Genomic DNA, 19,340 nt, shown 5'->3' with positions numbered 1-19,340 from the left:
CTTACCTAACAAAAGCGTTGGTATGTTGATAGACACACAAAATTCAAGCTTTCGCAACCCACGCTTGCTTCATCAGGAAAGAGGGAAGGACGAAAGGATGTGGGTTTTAAGGGAGAGGGTAAGGAGTCATTCCAATCCCGGGATTGGAAAGACTTACCTTTGGGGGGGGGGGAAGGACAGGTATACACTCGCGCGCAAACACACACATATCCATCCGCACATATACAGACACAAGCAGATGTGTAAAGGCAATGAGTTTGTGCACAGATGTCAGTCGAGGCAGAAGTACAGAGGCAGAGATGTTGTCGAATGACAGGTGAGGCATGAGCGGCGGCAACTTGAAATTAGAGGAGGTCGAGGCCTGGTGAGTAACGGGAAGAGAGGATATATTGAAGGGCAAGTTCCCATCTCCGGGGTTCTGATAGGTCGGTGTTAGTGGGAAGTATCCAGATAACCCGGACGGTGTAACACTGTGCCAAGATGTGGTGGCCGTGCACCAAGGCATGTTTAGCCACAGGGTGATCCTCATTACCAACAAACACTGTCTGCCTGTGTCCATTCATGCGAATGGACAGTTTGATTCAGTTTTGCTGGAGTGGTACTAGAGTGGTTATAAATACTGTTTAAAGGTAAGTACAAATGAGTGGCTGTAGGTGTATTTAATGCATTCCTTATTTAAATTAACAAGTAGACACAGTTAAATTATTTCATTTTTATTGCACAAAGCTTTGTCGATCAATTAGCTCAGTGAGAGTATGTCCATAGGCTGCTGTTTGCAGCACTGCCCGGGTAGGTCCAGTGCGGTGTTCCTCCTCTAGTCATCCCTCGTCTCCCTGACGGCCCCTGCCACGAGAAGCGCTGTTGCCACCCCTGTATGTCCATACCACACCGCATAATGCAACGGCGTCCACCCGACCACACGACTGGCGTCGGTGTCGGCAAAGGACGGCACCTGCTGCTGCTCCGCAGCTGTGTATCCATTCGCTTCGGCTCAGTGCAGAAGTCCCTGGCGTCCACTCCCCACCGGACACCTCTCAGCTTCGCCGCCTCCGTCGGCTGCTGCACGGTGCAGGTCGGTCATCTCGTCCGCACCCCTCGCCCACAGACCTGCTCCAGCTGTCAGCAGTGTCCACAGCTCCTGCACTGCCCCTTCTTCAGCTGCCTAGACAAGTCTCCTGCCTCTCTCTCACCAGAAAGTCTCCTGCGCAAAACAGAACATTTCTCAGGCTTTACGACACACATACGTATCTTACCGAGAAAACTACAATACGTGAAACAATTTTGACTGCACACCTATTCAGGAAGAAGCCCACTATATCCCCCTTTCCACAATAAAGTGGGCCACAGACATAATATGGTAGCGCCTTATCAAAGTCTTCATCGACTTTCCAATAAAAATTCCTTTTTTGCAGTTTCTGAAGAAACTCAGTTGTCAAGTTTTCTCATACTTGTTTTCAAAGTGAAGATCCTTTGACCTCAGGATGTTACTGCTAACCAATTGTTTATTGCCACTGAATTATATGGTTCATCTATTGCTAGTTCTCTGTATCCAGGAAACCCTCCCAAACCTACAAAAGGTAACATAAAACAAATCCCATTTCTCAGTATTTAAATACGAGTACATTATCCTGACAAAATGCAAAAATGTTCCATTCAATTACTGGCAGATTTTGTAACAATGTGTCACCAGGCTCACATTTGGGAAGACAATGCTTCAAATATGCATCCAGCCATCCAATTTAAGGCTTGCTGTTATTTTCGCGAATACCTCCAGGCTAGAGCAGGAATGGTTCCCTTGAAGGGGCAGTCGACTTTCTTCCCCATCCTTGAAAAATTCGTAGCTGGTGCTTCACCTCTAATTACATTGATGCCGACGGGATATTAAATGCTAATCTTCATTCTTTCTTTTTCCTTCCTCTCCCCATACATACTATTTCAGTGTGTGAATGCAGGAACACACGCACATAGTCAAACTGAACCCTACAACAGTGTGCACCTCTCTTCAAATCCTCACTTAAACACTCCCCCTCCCCTCTCTCTCTCCCCCCCCCCCACCCGCCCACACACACACACACACACACACACACACACACACACACACACACACACACACACCTAACCCCTGTTGTGGCTGCCACACATATAATGTACCGAAAAATCCTAAAATCTGAGACAAGAATTCATGTTTCATGCACTATATTGTGATCAGAAATCTTCCACAAAACAAACATTGACTTTCTGAACACACACTACTTCACAGTGCTGATTTATGTACCGAAAAATGAATAGTACCACTTGTGTTTTCAACCTCACAACCATCACCCTACCTGTTTTCTCATATTACATTGCATGTGCCATTTCTCTATAAGCTAAATACAAATAAATACAAAGCACTTTTCCTATTCTGACAGAGCTATTACAACAGATAAATCTAACTTCATCATCTAGAAACTCCAGTTTCTATACGTGTTTGATGCACATGGAATGCTAATACTATTCCAACAAATAGTAATTACATGCAGGAAATCGAAAAATTTACATACACAAACGTTTTATACAATCAAAAAGCTCATCATTCTGATAATTTGTATAAATCATTTCCTAATCTTTCCCATCCAATGGTGATATAGCATATGTGAATTTTGAATTATTCTACAGGTGAGGTCATGGTGGAGCTGGTGCACCTCTACATGTCTGTGGTGTCCATTGGTTCACACAGACCTGTCGTCTGACACGGAATAGTAACAATGATGATACTTCATTTTAAAACACAGATAGCACTCACTGAGCAGAAACTCAAGTTACATCATGATAGGGTTGTGTGTGTATCGAACACTCGTGTGTGGAACCTGATACTTAGCTATAGAGCAACAATGCCACTTCATGTGCACACATTTGAGTGTGTGTGTGTATCTATATAGGCTAGTGTGTAACATCTCACTGACAATGAGGTCATTAGAGATAGAGCAGGAGCCTGGATTAGGGAAGAATGGAGAACGAAAGCAGTCTCCCACTTTTGAAGGAACAATCCTGGCATTTGCTTAAGTGACTTAGGGAAATCACAAAAAACCTAAATCAGGATGGTGGGTTTGAACCACCAACCCAAATTTGAGTCCACTGTGATAGTCACTGCACTTTCCACCTCCATTCTACAGAGAGTTATTTAGTGGTAATATTCATACCAATGAATAGGAAAAATAGTTATACTAGTATATGGTAATTGCAGTTGTTTGTAGTGCTATACATATTTAACAATGTCACTTACAGGGTTAAGTAACAGTTGTTTGGCTCCACACCAGTCCCTTTGGAGGAACCCGCGTCTGCTTCCCAACTTATTTTCAGCATGGTGACGTACATGAAAATCTACATTTTGTGTGCTGGGACATTCATAATAGTGCTTCTGTAACTCAGTGGTTTTCGCTAGTACAAGGCAATCAAATAAGTCGAGTTACACGCTTTGTAAAGGCCTGGAGAGATGGGAAGATTTCAGCTGGATATCATCATGGTCAGCCATGTGACTGAAAATCAGATAGCAAATTTTACGTCATATCCGGAAACAGATGTTGACTCGGATCGCAATTTAGTGATGATGGGTACAATAAAGCTTAAGAGAATTGCCATGAAGAATCAGTGTGTAAGTAAGAGGAATACTGAAGGAAAGGAAGGAAGAATGATTTGGGTTTTACATCTCATTCACATCAATGTGATTAGAGAAGGAGCATAAGCTTAGAATGTTTCTAGAGCGAGAAAAATGAATCTGCCATAATGTTTTAAAAGCACTGTCCAGCATTTGCCTGGAGCTATTTACATAAATTCACAGAAAACCGAAATGTGTATGTTCAGTTGCGAATTTGAATTGTCATTCTACAAAATGTGAATTTAGCGTTCTAACCACTGTGCCACATTGCTCAGTTAAATATACTGAAGTGCCGAGGAATGACAATGTGTGTTGAAGTTCACTGAGACTGTGGGTAATGTGATAATGAATACCATACTAGAAAGTTCAGTTGAACAGGAGTAAACTCTTTTAAAATGGCAATCAGAAAAATCAGAAAAATATAGGTGCAAGGAAAGTAACAGCAAAAATCACTGTTAATCAAAAAATAGTTGAACTTATTGACGAAAGAAAGAAGGAAGGAAAAATATGCAAGAATAGAAAGGAACATGGCAGTAAAAAAAAAATCACGAAGGAATGAAATGAATAGAAAGAATACAAAAATCAAGTAAAATGGTTGCAGGGTACATTAGAAGAAATCTAAAAAGAGATGGTCATCTGACTGGTTCAGTACATAGACAATTCAAAACAATCTTTGGTGAAATTAAATTAAGGATTTCTACATTACAAATGGAGAAGGAATTTACCGTGATACACACGTGAGTGGGAAGAGTGTATTGAAGGCCTCTATATGGGAGAGAAACTGTTTGATGGAGGAAGAAATGAAATAGATTTGGAAAACATAAGGGATTCACTACTAGACTTAGAGTATTAGAAAACTTTGGAAACCCTGTGTACCAACAAGGCAGAATGGCTAGATAGCATTCCTTTGGAGTTTTTAAAATTTTTGGGATACTTGGCAACCCAATGACTATTCAAGTTGGTGTGTTGATTGTACAGGGCCAGAAATGTAAGAAATGTACCAGAAACTTCAGAAGAGAGCAACAGCTCGCGTATCCAAGCTGGTGACAAGAGTAATACACCCAAGAACGGAAAAAAGAAATTGTGGATCTGTTGGAGGATGATAAGTGTGGATTCAGGAAAGCTGATTCTGATGTTGCTACTGGTAATCAAGACTTCAGAAGACTCAAGACTTGGTAATAGAAGTTGTCTACTTGGAAAAGTTTTCGGCAAGATAAACCAGTGAAAGATATTTGAAAATATCAGATCAAGAGAAACAAGATACAGGCAAAGACATGTAATGTACAATATGTACAAGAATCAATAGGGGACAAATATGGGAATGCTGTCATTCTCTCCAATTTTTAACTGCATATGGAAGAGTTGATGGTGAAAGTAAATGAAAGTTTCAGGAATAGGATTAAAGTTGAGGCTGAAGATTGATAGGATTTACTGATTACATTGCTATCCACAACTAAAATCACATAGAATTTCCAGGGCTACTGAATGGCATTAACAGCCAAATGAGCACCGAATTTTGATTTATAGACAAAAGATTGATGGAGATAATGACGAGTAGCGAAAATAATATCGGCGATATGCTAAATATTAGAATTAGGGACTAAAAAGTAGACTAAGCAAAAGAATTCTGCTACCTTAAAAGCAAAATTACCAAGTAATAAGGTGATTGTAAGAAATAAACTAGCACAGGCAAGGAAGGTTACTGATATAAACACTGACTTTAAATTGAGGATGAAATAACTCTGAACGCATGTTTGGAGTACAGGGTTTCATCAAATGAATTATGGATTGTCAAAGGTGGAAATGAAGAGAATCAAAGCATTTGAGAAGTAGTGCAATAGAAGGATGGTGAAAATTAAATTGGATGGTAAACCAAGAAATAAGGATGTTGTCCAGGTGATCGCTAAGGAAAGGAACATACGGAAATAACTGAGAAGAAGGTATTGGATAAAAGGGCACATGTTAAAACATAAGGAACTGCGAAGGCTTTCCCGGCGTAATAATTTATAAAATTCTTCTCGGGTATGCAGCCGGATCATGACGTCTTCAAGACACAATATTTCTGCGGTCCAACTGGCCGCCATCATCAGGTGAGAGCGCTGGTGCACAATCTCGCCGGAACTGACTTCCCAGCGCAAGCGGCAGCCCATATATAGGCCGCAGTAGGCCCACAACGCGTGCGCGAAAAGGTGCCGTAGCTGCCCTCTAGTGCAGTAAACATGCCGCGCCGCCGGTGGTGGAATGAGGCGAAATCGAGATATCGCTGTCAAAAATAAAAGAAAATTAAAAAATTCTATTCCGACGAATGAGACGCAGACCGTTGTTTTTTAATGTCGGATAACACCGGGTCCCAAGTCTTACTTAAAAGGTAGCCCTTGTCTCTATTAATAAGATTGTCAGATAAACGAATCTCTATTGATTCTTTTAAAATACAGTCCCAATATCGAGATGCAGGGGCAACCATTTGTGTCGCATCATATTGCATTCTGTGTCCCTGGGTGAGACAGTGCTCCGCCACTGCGGATTTCTCGGGTTGAAGCAGCCGTGTGTGCCGATGATGCTCAACACATCGGTCCTGAATGGTCCGGATCGTCTGACCAATGTAAGCCTTCCCACAGTGGCAAGGGATCTTGTATACACCGGGCTTCCTCAAACCCAAGTCATCCTTAACAGAGCCAAGAAACGCTCTAAGCTTGGCCGGTGGACGAAAAATACTTTTGATGTGATATCTTTTTAGAATTCTTCCTATCTTCGAGGAAATGCTCCCAGCAAAAGGCAGAAAAGCCACCGATTTGCAGGTATCTTCTGGTGGTTCAGGCGATGGTCCAAACTGGAAAGCACGACGGATCTGTTTATCTGTATAGCCATTCTGCTTGAACACAACCTTAAGGTGGTCCAATTCTTGTGTCAAGCTTTCTCCATCTGAAATGGCATAAGCTCTTCTCGCCAACGTTCGCAGGACCCCTGTACGCTGGAACGATGGATGACAGCTAGAAGCATGCAGGTAACGGTCCGTGTGCGTAGGCTTTCGATAAACACTGTGTCCCAGTGTCCCATCATCCTTTCTGTACACCAGAACATCCAGAAACGGAAGCTTTCCATCACTTTCCACCTCCATGGTAAACTTGATGCTAGGATGCAGGGAATTAAAATGATCTAGGAGGCGGTCAAGAGCCTCTCTCCCATGAGGCCACACCATAAACGTGTCGTCAACGTACCTCCAAAAACAGGTTGGTTTTAAGGACGCCGTCTTCAGCACCATGTCCTCCAAATCTTCCATAAAAAGGTTGGCGACTATTGGGGACAGTGGGCTCCCCATAGCCACTCCGTCAGTCTGTTCAAAATATTTGTCATTGAATAAAAAGTACGTTGACGTCAGCACGTGGCGACAAAGCCTGGTTGTGTCCTCATCCAGTTTCTCCCCAATTAATTGCAAGGATTCTTCCAGAGGAACCCGGGTAAAAAGCGACACGACATCAAAGCTCACAAGCAAATCGCAGGGACTAAGAGACAAGGACTTCAATCTCTGAATAAACACCATAGAATTGGGAATGTGATGTTCGCATTTACCGACGTGAGGGCTAAGAACAGATGCTAAATACTTGGCTAGATTGTAGGTAGGAGCACCCAAGTTACTCACGATCGGACGAAGCGGGACCCCTTTCTTATGAATCTTGGGTAGGCCGTATAGTCTCGGTGGCACGGCAGCACCAGGACGAAGTTTTTTGAGAACGTCGTCAGGTAAAGAACTCTTCTTCAACAGTGAAAGCGTCTTCCGTTTTATCCGTTCAGTTGGGTCGTCCTGCAATGTTCTGTATGCTGAGTCCTCAAGTAAGAGATCCATCTTTCCCAGATAGTCATTACGTGACAGAAGAACCGTTGCGTTGCCTTTGTCGGCTGGTAGAACTATCAGATCCTCGTCTTCTCTAATGGATCGCACGGCTGCCCTTTCGAGAGAGGAGATGTTACTCCGTGGAGGCGGCGCCCGCCGCAATGTATGTGAAACCTCTTGCCTAATCTCTTCAGCTTGGCCCTCCGAAAGGTTGGACACTGCTTGTTCGACTGCACAGATGAATTCGGTGATAGGCACATTCCTCGGTGTAGGGGCAAAATTCAGGCCTTTCTCCAACACTGACAGTGTAGCGTCGTCCAGTTCTTTACTCGTGAGGTTAATCACTGTCCGTCGACGGGTGTCGTCATCAGATATCATAGGTTGAGAACAAAGCCGTTGAAACTTAGAAGACTGTTTCCTGACGGAGCTCCTATGCGTCCAATCTGATAGTGCCCAAGAAGAACTATCCACCCATTCCCAGGATGCATCCGACAGCAGCGACGATAACTCCAAGTGCACGAAAAGTAAATCCAAGCTGAAGAGATTAGGCAAGAGGTTTCACATACATTGCGGCGGGCGCCGCCTCCACGGAGTAACATCTCCTCTCTCGAAAGGGCAGCCGTCCGATCCATTAGAGAAGACGAGGATCTGATAGTTCTACCAGCCGACAAAGGCAACGCAACGGTTCTTCTGTCACGTAATGACTATCTGGGAAAGATGGATCTCTTACTTGAGGACTCAGCATACAGAACATTGCAGGACGACCCAACTGAACGGATAAAACGGAAGACGCTTTCACTGTTGAAGAAGAGTTCTTTACCTGACGACGTTCTCAAAAAACTTCGTCCTGGTGCTGCCGTGCCACCGAGACTATACGGCCTACCCAAGATTCATAAGAAAGGGGTCCCGCTTCGTCCGATCGTGAGTAACTTGGGTGCTCCTACCTACAATCTAGCCAAGTATTTAGCATCTGTTCTTGGCCCTCACGTCGGTAAATGCGAACATCACATTCCCAATTCTGTGGTGTTTATTCAGAGATTGAAGTCCTTGTCTCTTAGTCCCTGCGATTTGCTTGTGAGCTTTGATGTCGTGTCGCTTTTTACCCGGGTTCCTCTGGAAGAATCCTTGCAATTAATTGGGGAGAAACTGGATGAGGACACAACCAGGCTTTGTCGCCACGTGCTGACGTCAACGTACTTTTTATTCAATGACAAATATTTTGAACAGACTGACGGAGTGGCTATGGGGAGCCCACTGTCCCAATAGTCGCCAACCTTTTTATGGAAGATTTGGAGGACATGGCGCTGAAGACGGCGTCCTTAAAACCAACCTGTTTTTGGAGGTACGTTGACGACACGTTTATGGTGTGGCCTCATGGGAGAGAGGCTCTTGACCGCCTCCTAGATCATTTTAATTCCCTGCATCCTAGCATCAAGTTTACCATGGAGGTGGAAAGTGATGGAAAGCTTCCGTTTCTGGATGTTCTGGTGTACAGAAAGGATGATGGGACACTGGGACACAGTGTTTATCGAAAGCCTACGCACACGGACCGTTACCTGCATGCTTCTAGCTGTCATCCATCGTTCCAGCGTACAGGGGTCCTGCGAACGTTGGCGAGAAGAGCTTATGCCATTTCAGATGGAGAAAGCTTGACACAAGAATTGGACCACCTTAAGGTTGTGTTCAAGCAGAATGGCTATACAGATAAACAGATCCGTCGTGCTTTCCAGTTTGGACCATCGCCTGAACCACCAGAAGATACCTGCAAATCGGTGGCTTTTCTGCCTTTTGCTGGGAGCATTTCCTCGAAGATAGGAAGAATTCTAAAAAGATATCACATCAAAAGTATTTTTCGTCCACCGGCCAAGCTTAGAGCGTTTCTTGGCTCTGTTAAGGATGACTTGGGTTTGAGGAAGCCCGGTGTATACAAGATCCCTTGCCACTGTGGGAAGGCTTACATTGGTCAGACGATCCGGACCATTCAGGACCGATGTGTTGAGCATCATCGGCACACACGGCTGCTTCAACCCGAGAAATCCGCAGTGGCGGAGCACTGTCTCACCCAGGGACACAGAATGCAATATGATGCGACACAAATGGTTGCCCCTGCATCTCGATATTGGGACTGTATTTTAAAAGAATCAATAGAGATTCGTTTATCTGACAATCTTATTAATAGAGACAAGGGCTACCTTTTAAGTAAGACTTGGGACCCGGTGTTATCCGACATTAAAAAACAACGGTCTGCGTCTCATTCGTCGGAATAGAATTTTTTAATTTTCTTTTATTTTTGACAGCGATATCTCGATTTCGCCTCATTCCACCACCGGCGGCGCGGCATGTTTACTGCACTAGAGGGCAGCTACGGCACCTTTTCGCGCACGCGTTGTGGGCCTACTGCGGCCTATATATGGGCTGCCGCTTGCGCTGGGAAGTCAGTTCCGGCGAGATTGTGCACCAGCGCTCTCACCTGATGATGGCGGCCAGTTGGACCGCAGAAATATTGTGTCTTTAAGACGTCATGATCCGGCTGCATACCCGAGAAGAATTTTATAAGGAACTGACTTCTGTGGTACTAGAGGGAACTATAGATGGTAACAGCTAGACAAGGATCAAAAGGAGGTGGGCATAGAAGAGGAAGTTGTTGAGTGCCTTATCAATCCAGTCACATCTGCACCCTCCCCTCCCAGCAGCCTACAAGAACTAAAAGAAAAGTCAGTCAGGGAACTCAGCAACTGAATGTGTTGTTGAAACTACCACATATGTCATCTATTGAGGGTAAGGACTTAGCTTTGCTTGGGTGTGGTTACCAGTGATATCAGCAGCTCCACCTTATGGTCGTGGACATGAGGTGCTCCACATCCTGGGAATGTGTGGGAGAACAGGTTTTCTACACCAACAGAGTATTTTTTGTTAGTAGCAGAACTTTAATGCTAAACTCCTGGATTATTTCTCCTCTCTCATTACTCTCACACTATCACGCAACTCTGTCCTTATCCGTCCCCCCCCCCCCCCCCCCCACTACAGCATTCTACTCGTTTTACATACATATGCTCACCCTCCCAGTCTTAATTTTTTGCACGTGACATTGACTTTCATATTTCATTTATTGTTGCCACTGACTTAACTTTATACAACATGAATCTTTATGTGAACATGAAGATGTGAGTGGGAAGATTTGTGATAAATGAGTGTAACAATAAGCTGATGGACAAGTAATACCCAACACTTTGTGAACCATGAGGTAATGAAGAAGAGGATAGTCAGTAATATGAAAAAGATCTGATGCGTCTGATTAAGAGCATTTTCAGGACATGCAAATACACCTGTTACTGTTACGGTTAACATCAAAAGCTTAAAACACAAGTACCTGTGTCGTTTGATAGAGTATATAAAATGAGTATGTGGCAAGCATAATGCAGAAAAATACCTTAATGTGTAATGTGTCAAGATAATTTCTTTACAAGGAAATGTAGAGCTCTAGCAGTATCCTTTTTTCAGCCATGGTATCTACATTGAATAAGAGGAAATCTGACAATGGTTTACAGTACAGGTCGTAAGTAAATTACAAATGGACTAAGAGGTGTAGACAATATTACAGTAAAGGAAGGTTTTCAGTATGTTAGAAGCATATAAGGTGTTACGTAAATATTTAAGTCTACTTAAAAATGAATGACAATTTGTAAGTGTTATTTGCTACTAGACTGGCATGAGATATCATGCAACTGTACGTTGGTGTGTAACAAATGAAAGCTGGATGTGAACATCTCTGTTATTGAAGTTATCATAGATGGAATATCAACAGCAAGAGATAAAATAGTGAAGGGTAGTGACTGTACCATAGAAGGAAATATTGTGTGGCATTCACTGGACAGTTTTTAGTAAAACCATAGAGAACCCTACATAAGACAGGCAGACATATTTGATGCTTGTTCATCAAGGATGAAAGTAAAGTATCGCAGAAGGCAGTGTAGCCAAGCACTGCATGTATTATGGCCGAAAATGGTACAGAAGGAAAATAGACAAGATGACTTAGCATTGTGGAGGACCATTCTGAGCTGCCATGAGGACTGGTTGTCATCCTATGGTTGCAGGGTGTATGAGGAGCCGGCAACCACACACTGGAGCACAGATGTCTATGTCACCTCGTTTTCTCGACATCTTCCATGTAAATTCTGACAGAAAACCTTCCCTGTACTTCTTGGAGACAAGCAAAGAATGTGTGTGTTAAATTTTCTAGTATATTGCATAACTGTACTAAGAAAGTAAAAGACAACTAGGCAACACACAAAGCTATAGTACTGATATAGCAACTGTGGTTACTCTGTCTGCTTTGATACACCTGAAGTTTCCACAAATCAATATTTACTGCATGGCAACATCAGAATTGGGAAATTGTAAATATTTTGTTGCCCTCCATGCACCATGCTGCAACATGGCACATTGTTCCATATGTCAGTTGTGAGTGACACACTATCTTCATCTCATCTTCCCTTTATGCTGTATGAAGCCCTTTATACATGGTACAGAGACACTAAGCAACTTCAAACACTATAGGCTTACAGCAACCTGCAGTGTGCATACAACAGGACCAGATCACTAGCCACCCTTGGCTGCAAACTACAGACATCACTCTGTCCAATGATGTGGGCAACGATGTCTATGTGTCCTCTGTGCAGACATTTGATATAAAAATCTATGTAAGAACTTCTTGTACACATTCAATTTGAAACAAATTGTCACTGCAAATAAGGATGCATTGACTAAAAACAACAGTTGATAGCAGTTCTGTTTATATATATGATTAAGGTCTAATAGGAAGGTACTCAAAGCAATTGTAAGTTACAAGGATTGATCCAGAAGTGAGATTCCCTTTATTTTTGTAAGTAGACAACATTGTTTATTCTCACAGAAATTTACAATGTTGGAAAGAAGAATATAATCGCCATCATTTCATATGCATTTTTGTAGGTGATGCTCTAATTCCCGTGTGCCCATGTCACAGAACTCTGCTGCCAACCCACTGAAAAAGCGTGTCACCTCTTCTTTGACTTCATCGTTGCTCCAAGAGAACTGTCCCCTAAGTGTTCCTTTGACTTGGGGAATGAATGACAATCACTTGGCACAATGGGTGGGGCACGAAATCCAACCGAAGTTTTTCAGAAGTTCCTGGGTTTGGTGGGAGACGTGAGGTCGGGCATTATCGTGAAGCGGCGTTACACTTCTGTGAGTTGGCCTTTGGTGGTTCTGGATAGCTCACCTCATTTTCCGGTGTTTCACAATAACTGAGTTGATTGTTGTTCCAAGTTCCATGAAATTGATCACCAGTATCTTATTAATAAACAAACTCCACCCGAACAGGCCAGAAAGGCGAACGGTACCTACCTGCCACCCTGTCATCCTCAGCTCCAAGGTGTCACTGGATCAGAGCTGCAGCTTCTCAACCAAGTAACTCCTCAGCTTGCCTCACAATGGCTGAGTGCGCCCTACACCAGTATCCCCTTACGATCCCAAAACGCAGTGGTCATGACTTTGCAAGCAGGAGTAGTTAGTTCAAACTTCTTTGCAACTGGTGATCCTGAGTGACGCCATTTTTCTTTCGTTTCGGGAGTGAAATTGAAGACTCGCATTTCGTCTCCTGAAGCATTGGAGTCCAACAATTCATCCCCTGTCTTCATGAAACATTTGAAAACACTGGCGAGAACAGTGAAGGCGTTTTCTCTTGTGTTCTGCTTTCAGTATACACAGTACCCATCAAGCGAAATACCTGTGATACCCCAATTTTTCCTTTAAAGCTCTTTCAACTGTACCATAAGAGCTCCCAGGAATCCGAGAAACACGTTCAGAGACGGCGCTGCTCGTATTTTGAAGCACCTCAGATTGGAGCATCTCTATAACCACCTCCAAAACTGAAGGGGTTCTACTCTGTTCTTGATGGTGGACCGAGTGGCACTGAACTCTCTTCACCATTTTCGGACATGTCAATGAACACACACTTGTCGCGATACACCAGGGTCAACTGACGAATATCCATGCGTGGAGCATCTTTTGCGTGCAAAAACCAAATTACATAACGAATCTCAGTGGGATAAACAATGGCACCTCCATCGTAGACTACTGCCGAGCCAATACTGGGCAGCGCAGCAAAGCGCGTTTCGGTGGAATTTAGAGTGGGGGAAACAGTCATTTGCAGTGTGGTGTTGACAGACTTCGCCTAGCACCCTCACATGTGGCTGGAGCTCTTTTGGAACTTTACTTTTGGATCAACCCTCATACCTGCATAAGGCTTCTGCAGCTATTAATGAATATAAATTTGACAGCACAAGCTTCATTAAGGAGACCCAGAGGGAAGCACGACTGAATGTACCGAGTGTTGTACACTATAGAGCATATTCGTACTTAGAGCTGGGAAATGAGCAGCTTGTCCCGTGCTTACCTGGTTTCTGCTGATGGCTCAGTAAGCTTTCAGCTCTTCAACACACACTGCGTCAGACCAGCCCTGTAAGGCCATCACTCGGTGGGTGCCCACGTCCACGGCTGCGCTCTCCTGAACTGGTTCCGCTGAAGATGATTCTGAAACATGGCATCACTGAGTAGCCCGCTGCCCTTTCTCAGAATCTGCGAACATTACGGGCACTTCACTAATGCTGTTCACTGCACCACCTTGGTATATTCTCTGTATCAAATTGATGTCACCAGCGAAGAGCAGCAAATTCACAACAACAAAATTTTAAAGAATTTCCTTTATGTTCCATCTACACAACAAGCCCTAAAATGGGTGAAAACATCAGTTCCTCAATTTCATTCGTCTGTGCAATGTTCCTTGATCGGTATGTCATTTAAAATTGAGACCTAGCACAATAAAACAAAAACTAGTGGGCGAGAAGCAACTATTGTTCCACTTTGGTAAACAGTTTTCTGTTCTGATTTTGAAAACAACAAGTTAACAACTAGTCCTCTAGGTTGACTTACAGGAGTTGACTCACACAGTCGGCTGACAGTCTGTTAGTAAAGTCCGAGCTGCCTCACTGGGAAACGTTTGCTGGGGGGGAAGATGCCACAGTCAGACCGCAAGTTCTCACCCATGACATTCCAACAGGGCAACATCCACCAATGTTTAAGACGGAATGTCGAGCCACTAACAGAGAAAGTGCCAGCGATTCAACCAATATACACACTATTGTTTTCCATCTGATCTCGTACAATTACAGCAACTGAGATTATGATTACAGGATAGCTTTCACGATATAATTTGTTCATTGCAAGCTCTAATTCTGTATCAAGAAATTCCGAATTACAGTTCCTATAACGGAAAGGGAATATCTTCATTTATTGTACTTATTTTGTTTCAAACGAAAGTCACTGCCCTCGCCAAACGTTTGATTCAGTCGTAACAGCACCACACACTGTACTTTGCTATTAAGCAAAAATGAACTTCCAACATTTTACCTGTTGTTGAATCAATAATGACTGCTGTGAACTAGTACACACATGCGCACACAAGGCTGTAAAGATTACACGCAAGGACCTCCAAAACATAAATGTATCATTTTCAGAACCAAAAAAATGTGGTACTCCCAGAATCATCTTGCAGCATTAACCCATGCATTGCGGGTGCAGTTGCTGAGATCCATCAAACAGCTTCCTTTTTTAACCCTGGCCTTTGCACTACTTAACTTTTACACACTAATACTGAACGTATTTTCAGTTTTGTTTTCTTTGAGAATGCACAGATGAGTCCAGTTAATGGCTGCATTATTGCATTGTATCATAGCTAGAGTTCTCTGTTGGATACATTTTTCTTATATAAGATGGAGAAGTTATAAAACAATTGGTAATGTGCAGGACTGCAGCACACTTTATGGTCACAGATACCTGCCATCCACCATGCCCAAAAATATGTCACGAATCTAAAAAGAAACTATCAAAGATTAACTCATAATTACAATATCTGTTCAGCAAAAAGTGTTATCTCCTTCACGCTGTTGTTGTGCTGTGAGGTGCTGATATCATCAACAAGAAATTATATAAGCATTTCTTCAACTGTTCGTTTTTTACGCTATCACTTTGTAGATAGGCAGTTTATACTGCAATAAAAAAATGCTTAAGAAACAAATACTTCTGCGTTTCTGTGTTTTATCACTCATACTGGAACACGAGCGGGTCGTCCTTGCAAGTGGTGTGAGTTCTCTACGTCATTACCTCAGAACTTCCACTCATCTGTGAGGCCTGATTGGTAATAGTATTCCTGTAATGCATGGACCAGTTCTTTGACTAGTTCTCTCTGTGTGTGCAATTTAACATTTAAACCCAGTGCAGCACAGATTTCCAGGTGAATCGTCTATGTACATGTTCCACACAAACAACTCTTCTTATTATACGTGAATATCAGCTGTTACATTAATTGATAATTTTGAAATCAGAATTGCTTAACTAGGCCACAGTTGTAGTATTGACAAGTGGGAAGATGTTCCTCTTCACGTTTCCTGTCTGTTGTTCACTGAACAAGGAACATCAAGAGATGATTTCTCTAGTTGTGAAACACTGTTAGAATTGATTCATTGTAATTACCAACATAGAGCCCAATATAACACAGAAACGCGAACGAAAACTGGAAAATCATATCCTGAACAGCTACTTGTAATATTGTGCCCTGCCTGAGAATTAATAATATACCATTTACCTTTCCTATCAAAATATCAAGAGTTAAAGATATAATTTAACCACTGAGTCAATGAACTGCGCTGCAAGTCGGCGAATATGTACTCCCAGGATAATGAGAGCGGCGTAACATCATCTGTATTTTGTTCCGTATAAGAATGCACGCTCGTCTTCTCTCTCTCCTCCTCTAGTCGCGCGCCTTTCCGACAGCACCTTACGCTATCAGACTCCTATTTTCTTCCATTTTGGTCAAATGAACTGAAATTGTATTCCTGTCAGGAATTTGTTTAATTGTGCCATTATTATCGCCAATTGCAATTACTGATATGACTTTACTGTGAATACTTTTTTCTTTCGCTACAGAGTCGGGTTAAGATTATTGTAATTTCTACGTATTTCGCCGAATACCGCAAAAATTCCTTGTTATGTCCAAAATTATAAAGTTAATGCACGAGATGTTAGATGTCTGTATAAAAAGCTTCTTTCGTTAAATAGTAATTGTTTAATTTGGCATTTCTGCTTTCATTTCGTAGTAATGATCATCAATCCCCAATTTGTAACTGTTACACATTTCGCTTTACTACATTTTTTTCTTATGTTGCCAAAGCGATACCCATGATATTGAAAGTATTCTGAATTTTCTCACGAGGCGAGGGGAGAGTAATTTCCCTGAGATTATAGAAACCCAAATTAAACGTTTTTCAGCATGCCACTAGTCTTCAAACAAAAAAGGTAAAAAACGATCAGTATTAACTAAGGAGTGAAGTGATTCTATTTACAAAGTTCATAATATCGAGTGCATTTTCGGACAAAAAAATTTTCATTGTAGACTAATAATGTGTGTGTGTGTGTGTGTGTGTGTGTGTGTGTGAAATATTTATCAATTATAAATATTATGTACTACAGTCAGTCACAGTAGTATATAATATGCCTGTGCATGTTCTCAGTGGCATTTGTGGTTAGATGCTACAGTGATTCATAACCCTAATACTGGAAGCAAAAATTAGTTTTTACCTAGGTACAGGAACAGAGCTTTATGCTCAAGACCTTATCAAGTAGTCAATATATAGCAGGCAGGAAATTGCGACTCTTCCGATAAACGAAACCCGATACAGTACTTCTACAACTCGTTCCCAGTGTAGGGGGTTTAAAGGAGAAAAACTCAAAGTGTGGAAAGCGGGGGAGGGGGGGGCATGAGATACACCACATTCTGTCCAGGTCATACCAAGTTGTCAGCAGCGAGTCTTCTAACGACCGAAGAACCAAACCAATCTAAACCATACAAAAGCTAGAAACGTCAACATGTGACGTTCGTCTGCATTATTTCCTCGTTGTCTTCGTACTGCGTTGTGACACTGGCTGAATAATGGGGGGTGGAAGCTCAACACAGACTACTTTAAATGATGTAGCCGACAGGTACATACTTGCGTTTAACAGTTCTTTACTTTCGCTGTTCACAGCCCCCACTATACACAGTTATATGGCCAGTGCACTATTGTTTTTAACGTTTGATAACTCTCATTAATAGGTCGCAAGCAAACAACTACTGCTGCAATAGTTTACTGTTTAACATCTGTTGTTGTTGTCGTCTTCAGTCCTGAGACTGGTTTGATGTAGCTCTCCATGCTACCCTATCCTGTGCAAGCTTCTTCATCTCCCAGTACTTACTGCAACCTATATCCTTCTCAATCTGCTTAGTGTATTCATCTCTTGGTCTCCCTCTACGATTTTTACCCTCCACGCTACCCTCCAACGCTAAATTTGTCATCCCTTGATGCCTCAGAACCTGTCCTACCAACCGGTCCCTTCTACTCACGCTGTCCCACAAACTCCTCTTCTCCCCAATTCTGTTCAATACCTCATTAGTTATGTGATCGACCCATCTAATCTTCAGCATTCTTCTGTAGCACCACACTTCGGAAGCTTCTATTCTCTTCTCTTCCAAACTATTTATCGTCCATGTTTCACTTCCATACATGGCTACACTCCATACAAATACTTTCAGAAACGACTTCCTGACAAATCTATACTTGATGTTAACAAATTTCTCTTCTTCAGAAACGCTTTCCTTGCCATTGCCAGTCTACATTTTATATCCTCTGTACTTTGACCATCATCAGTTATTTTCCTCCCCAAATCGCAAAATTCCTAACATCTACGAGCAGTAAAAACTTAACCACACAGTTATTGCCGTATAATGCGGTACGTATTGAACAGACACTGTTATTGTTTTAGCACACAGCCTATTACACTTATTTCACAGTTAAGTGGATGCATTGTTGTTATTCTAACTAATACAGGTCTTGGGACCAAAATCGGGCCCTTTTATATCATTACAATAATAGGCACTGAAACTACGCATTGTTTGATGCTCAATTTACAGAAATTACAATTAAAACTTAACTCCTTCAATTAACTGAATACATTGAAAAATTGCGTCTTTGTTAAGTTTCTTCTACTACAAGGGTTAAGCCATATTATTTGTTTAAATCATGAAATTAACAAAGATAGTTACAAAAAATAATCCTGTTGGCGAAACTGGAAATTACTTTGGAATTAAGAGCTGTCTTTGCTAACATGTTTTCGAATGGAGCCAATAGACCCTTTAAGAATACATTTAGTTGCCCCCCAAATGTTTAAAATTAGTACACAATATATTGGTTTATAAGTCAACAATAGAATTTAAGTTACGAAACAATTACCGATTTCACCCTCTAACAAAAGATGCTAACTAGAAATAGTCAAAATAAATTAGAAAATCAATTACATACATAAATCTAAGCACAAACTTAGACCAGGTGTTATATCCTTTAAAACTGAGGGACAACCTTACTCTTTAATGGAAATGGTAATTAACCAGACTTGAAAAAATGAATTTTAAGGAGGCAGATGGCTAAACAAGAGGGGAAGTAAAAATATCCCAGCTTGCTTCGTCACATTCAGTACGCATATCTACTTCTACATCTATATACATACTCCACAATCCACCATACAGTGCATGGTGGAGGGTACCTCGTACCACAAGTAGCATCCTCTCTCCCTGTTACACTCCTAAACAGAACGAGGGAAAAATGACTGCCTATATGCCTCAGTACGAGCCTAAATTTCTCTTATCTTTGTGGTCTTTCCGCGAAATGTAAGCTGGCGGCAGTAAAATTGTACTGCAGTCAGCCTCAAATACTGGTTCTCTACATTTCCTCAGTAGCGATT

The 19,340-nt window shown here is 42.1% G+C and overlaps 1 long non-coding RNA gene across 1 annotated transcript in view; it reads right to left on the bottom strand.

Annotated features, from left to right (window-relative positions):
- Nucleotides 1-644: 644 nt before the first annotated feature.
- The window catches only part of LOC126213099 (uncharacterized), a 51,743-nt gene continuing 33,047 nt past the window's right edge, over nt 645-19,340 (bottom strand). Inside the window, exons 2-3 of the long non-coding RNA XR_007541070.1 lie at nt 13,906-14,042; nt 645-1,201 (exon numbers count right to left, since the gene is read on the bottom strand). This is a non-coding gene — a long non-coding RNA (uncharacterized LOC126213099). The remainder of the gene's footprint in view (nt 1,202-13,905; nt 14,043-19,340) is intronic.

Source organism: Schistocerca nitens, chromosome 11, assembly GCF_023898315.1.
Source record: "Schistocerca nitens isolate TAMUIC-IGC-003100 chromosome 11, iqSchNite1.1, whole genome shotgun sequence".
Classification (NCBI taxonomy): Eukaryota; Metazoa; Arthropoda; class Insecta; order Orthoptera; family Acrididae; genus Schistocerca; species Schistocerca nitens.
This window is presented reverse-complemented; position numbering and strand designations above follow the sequence as displayed.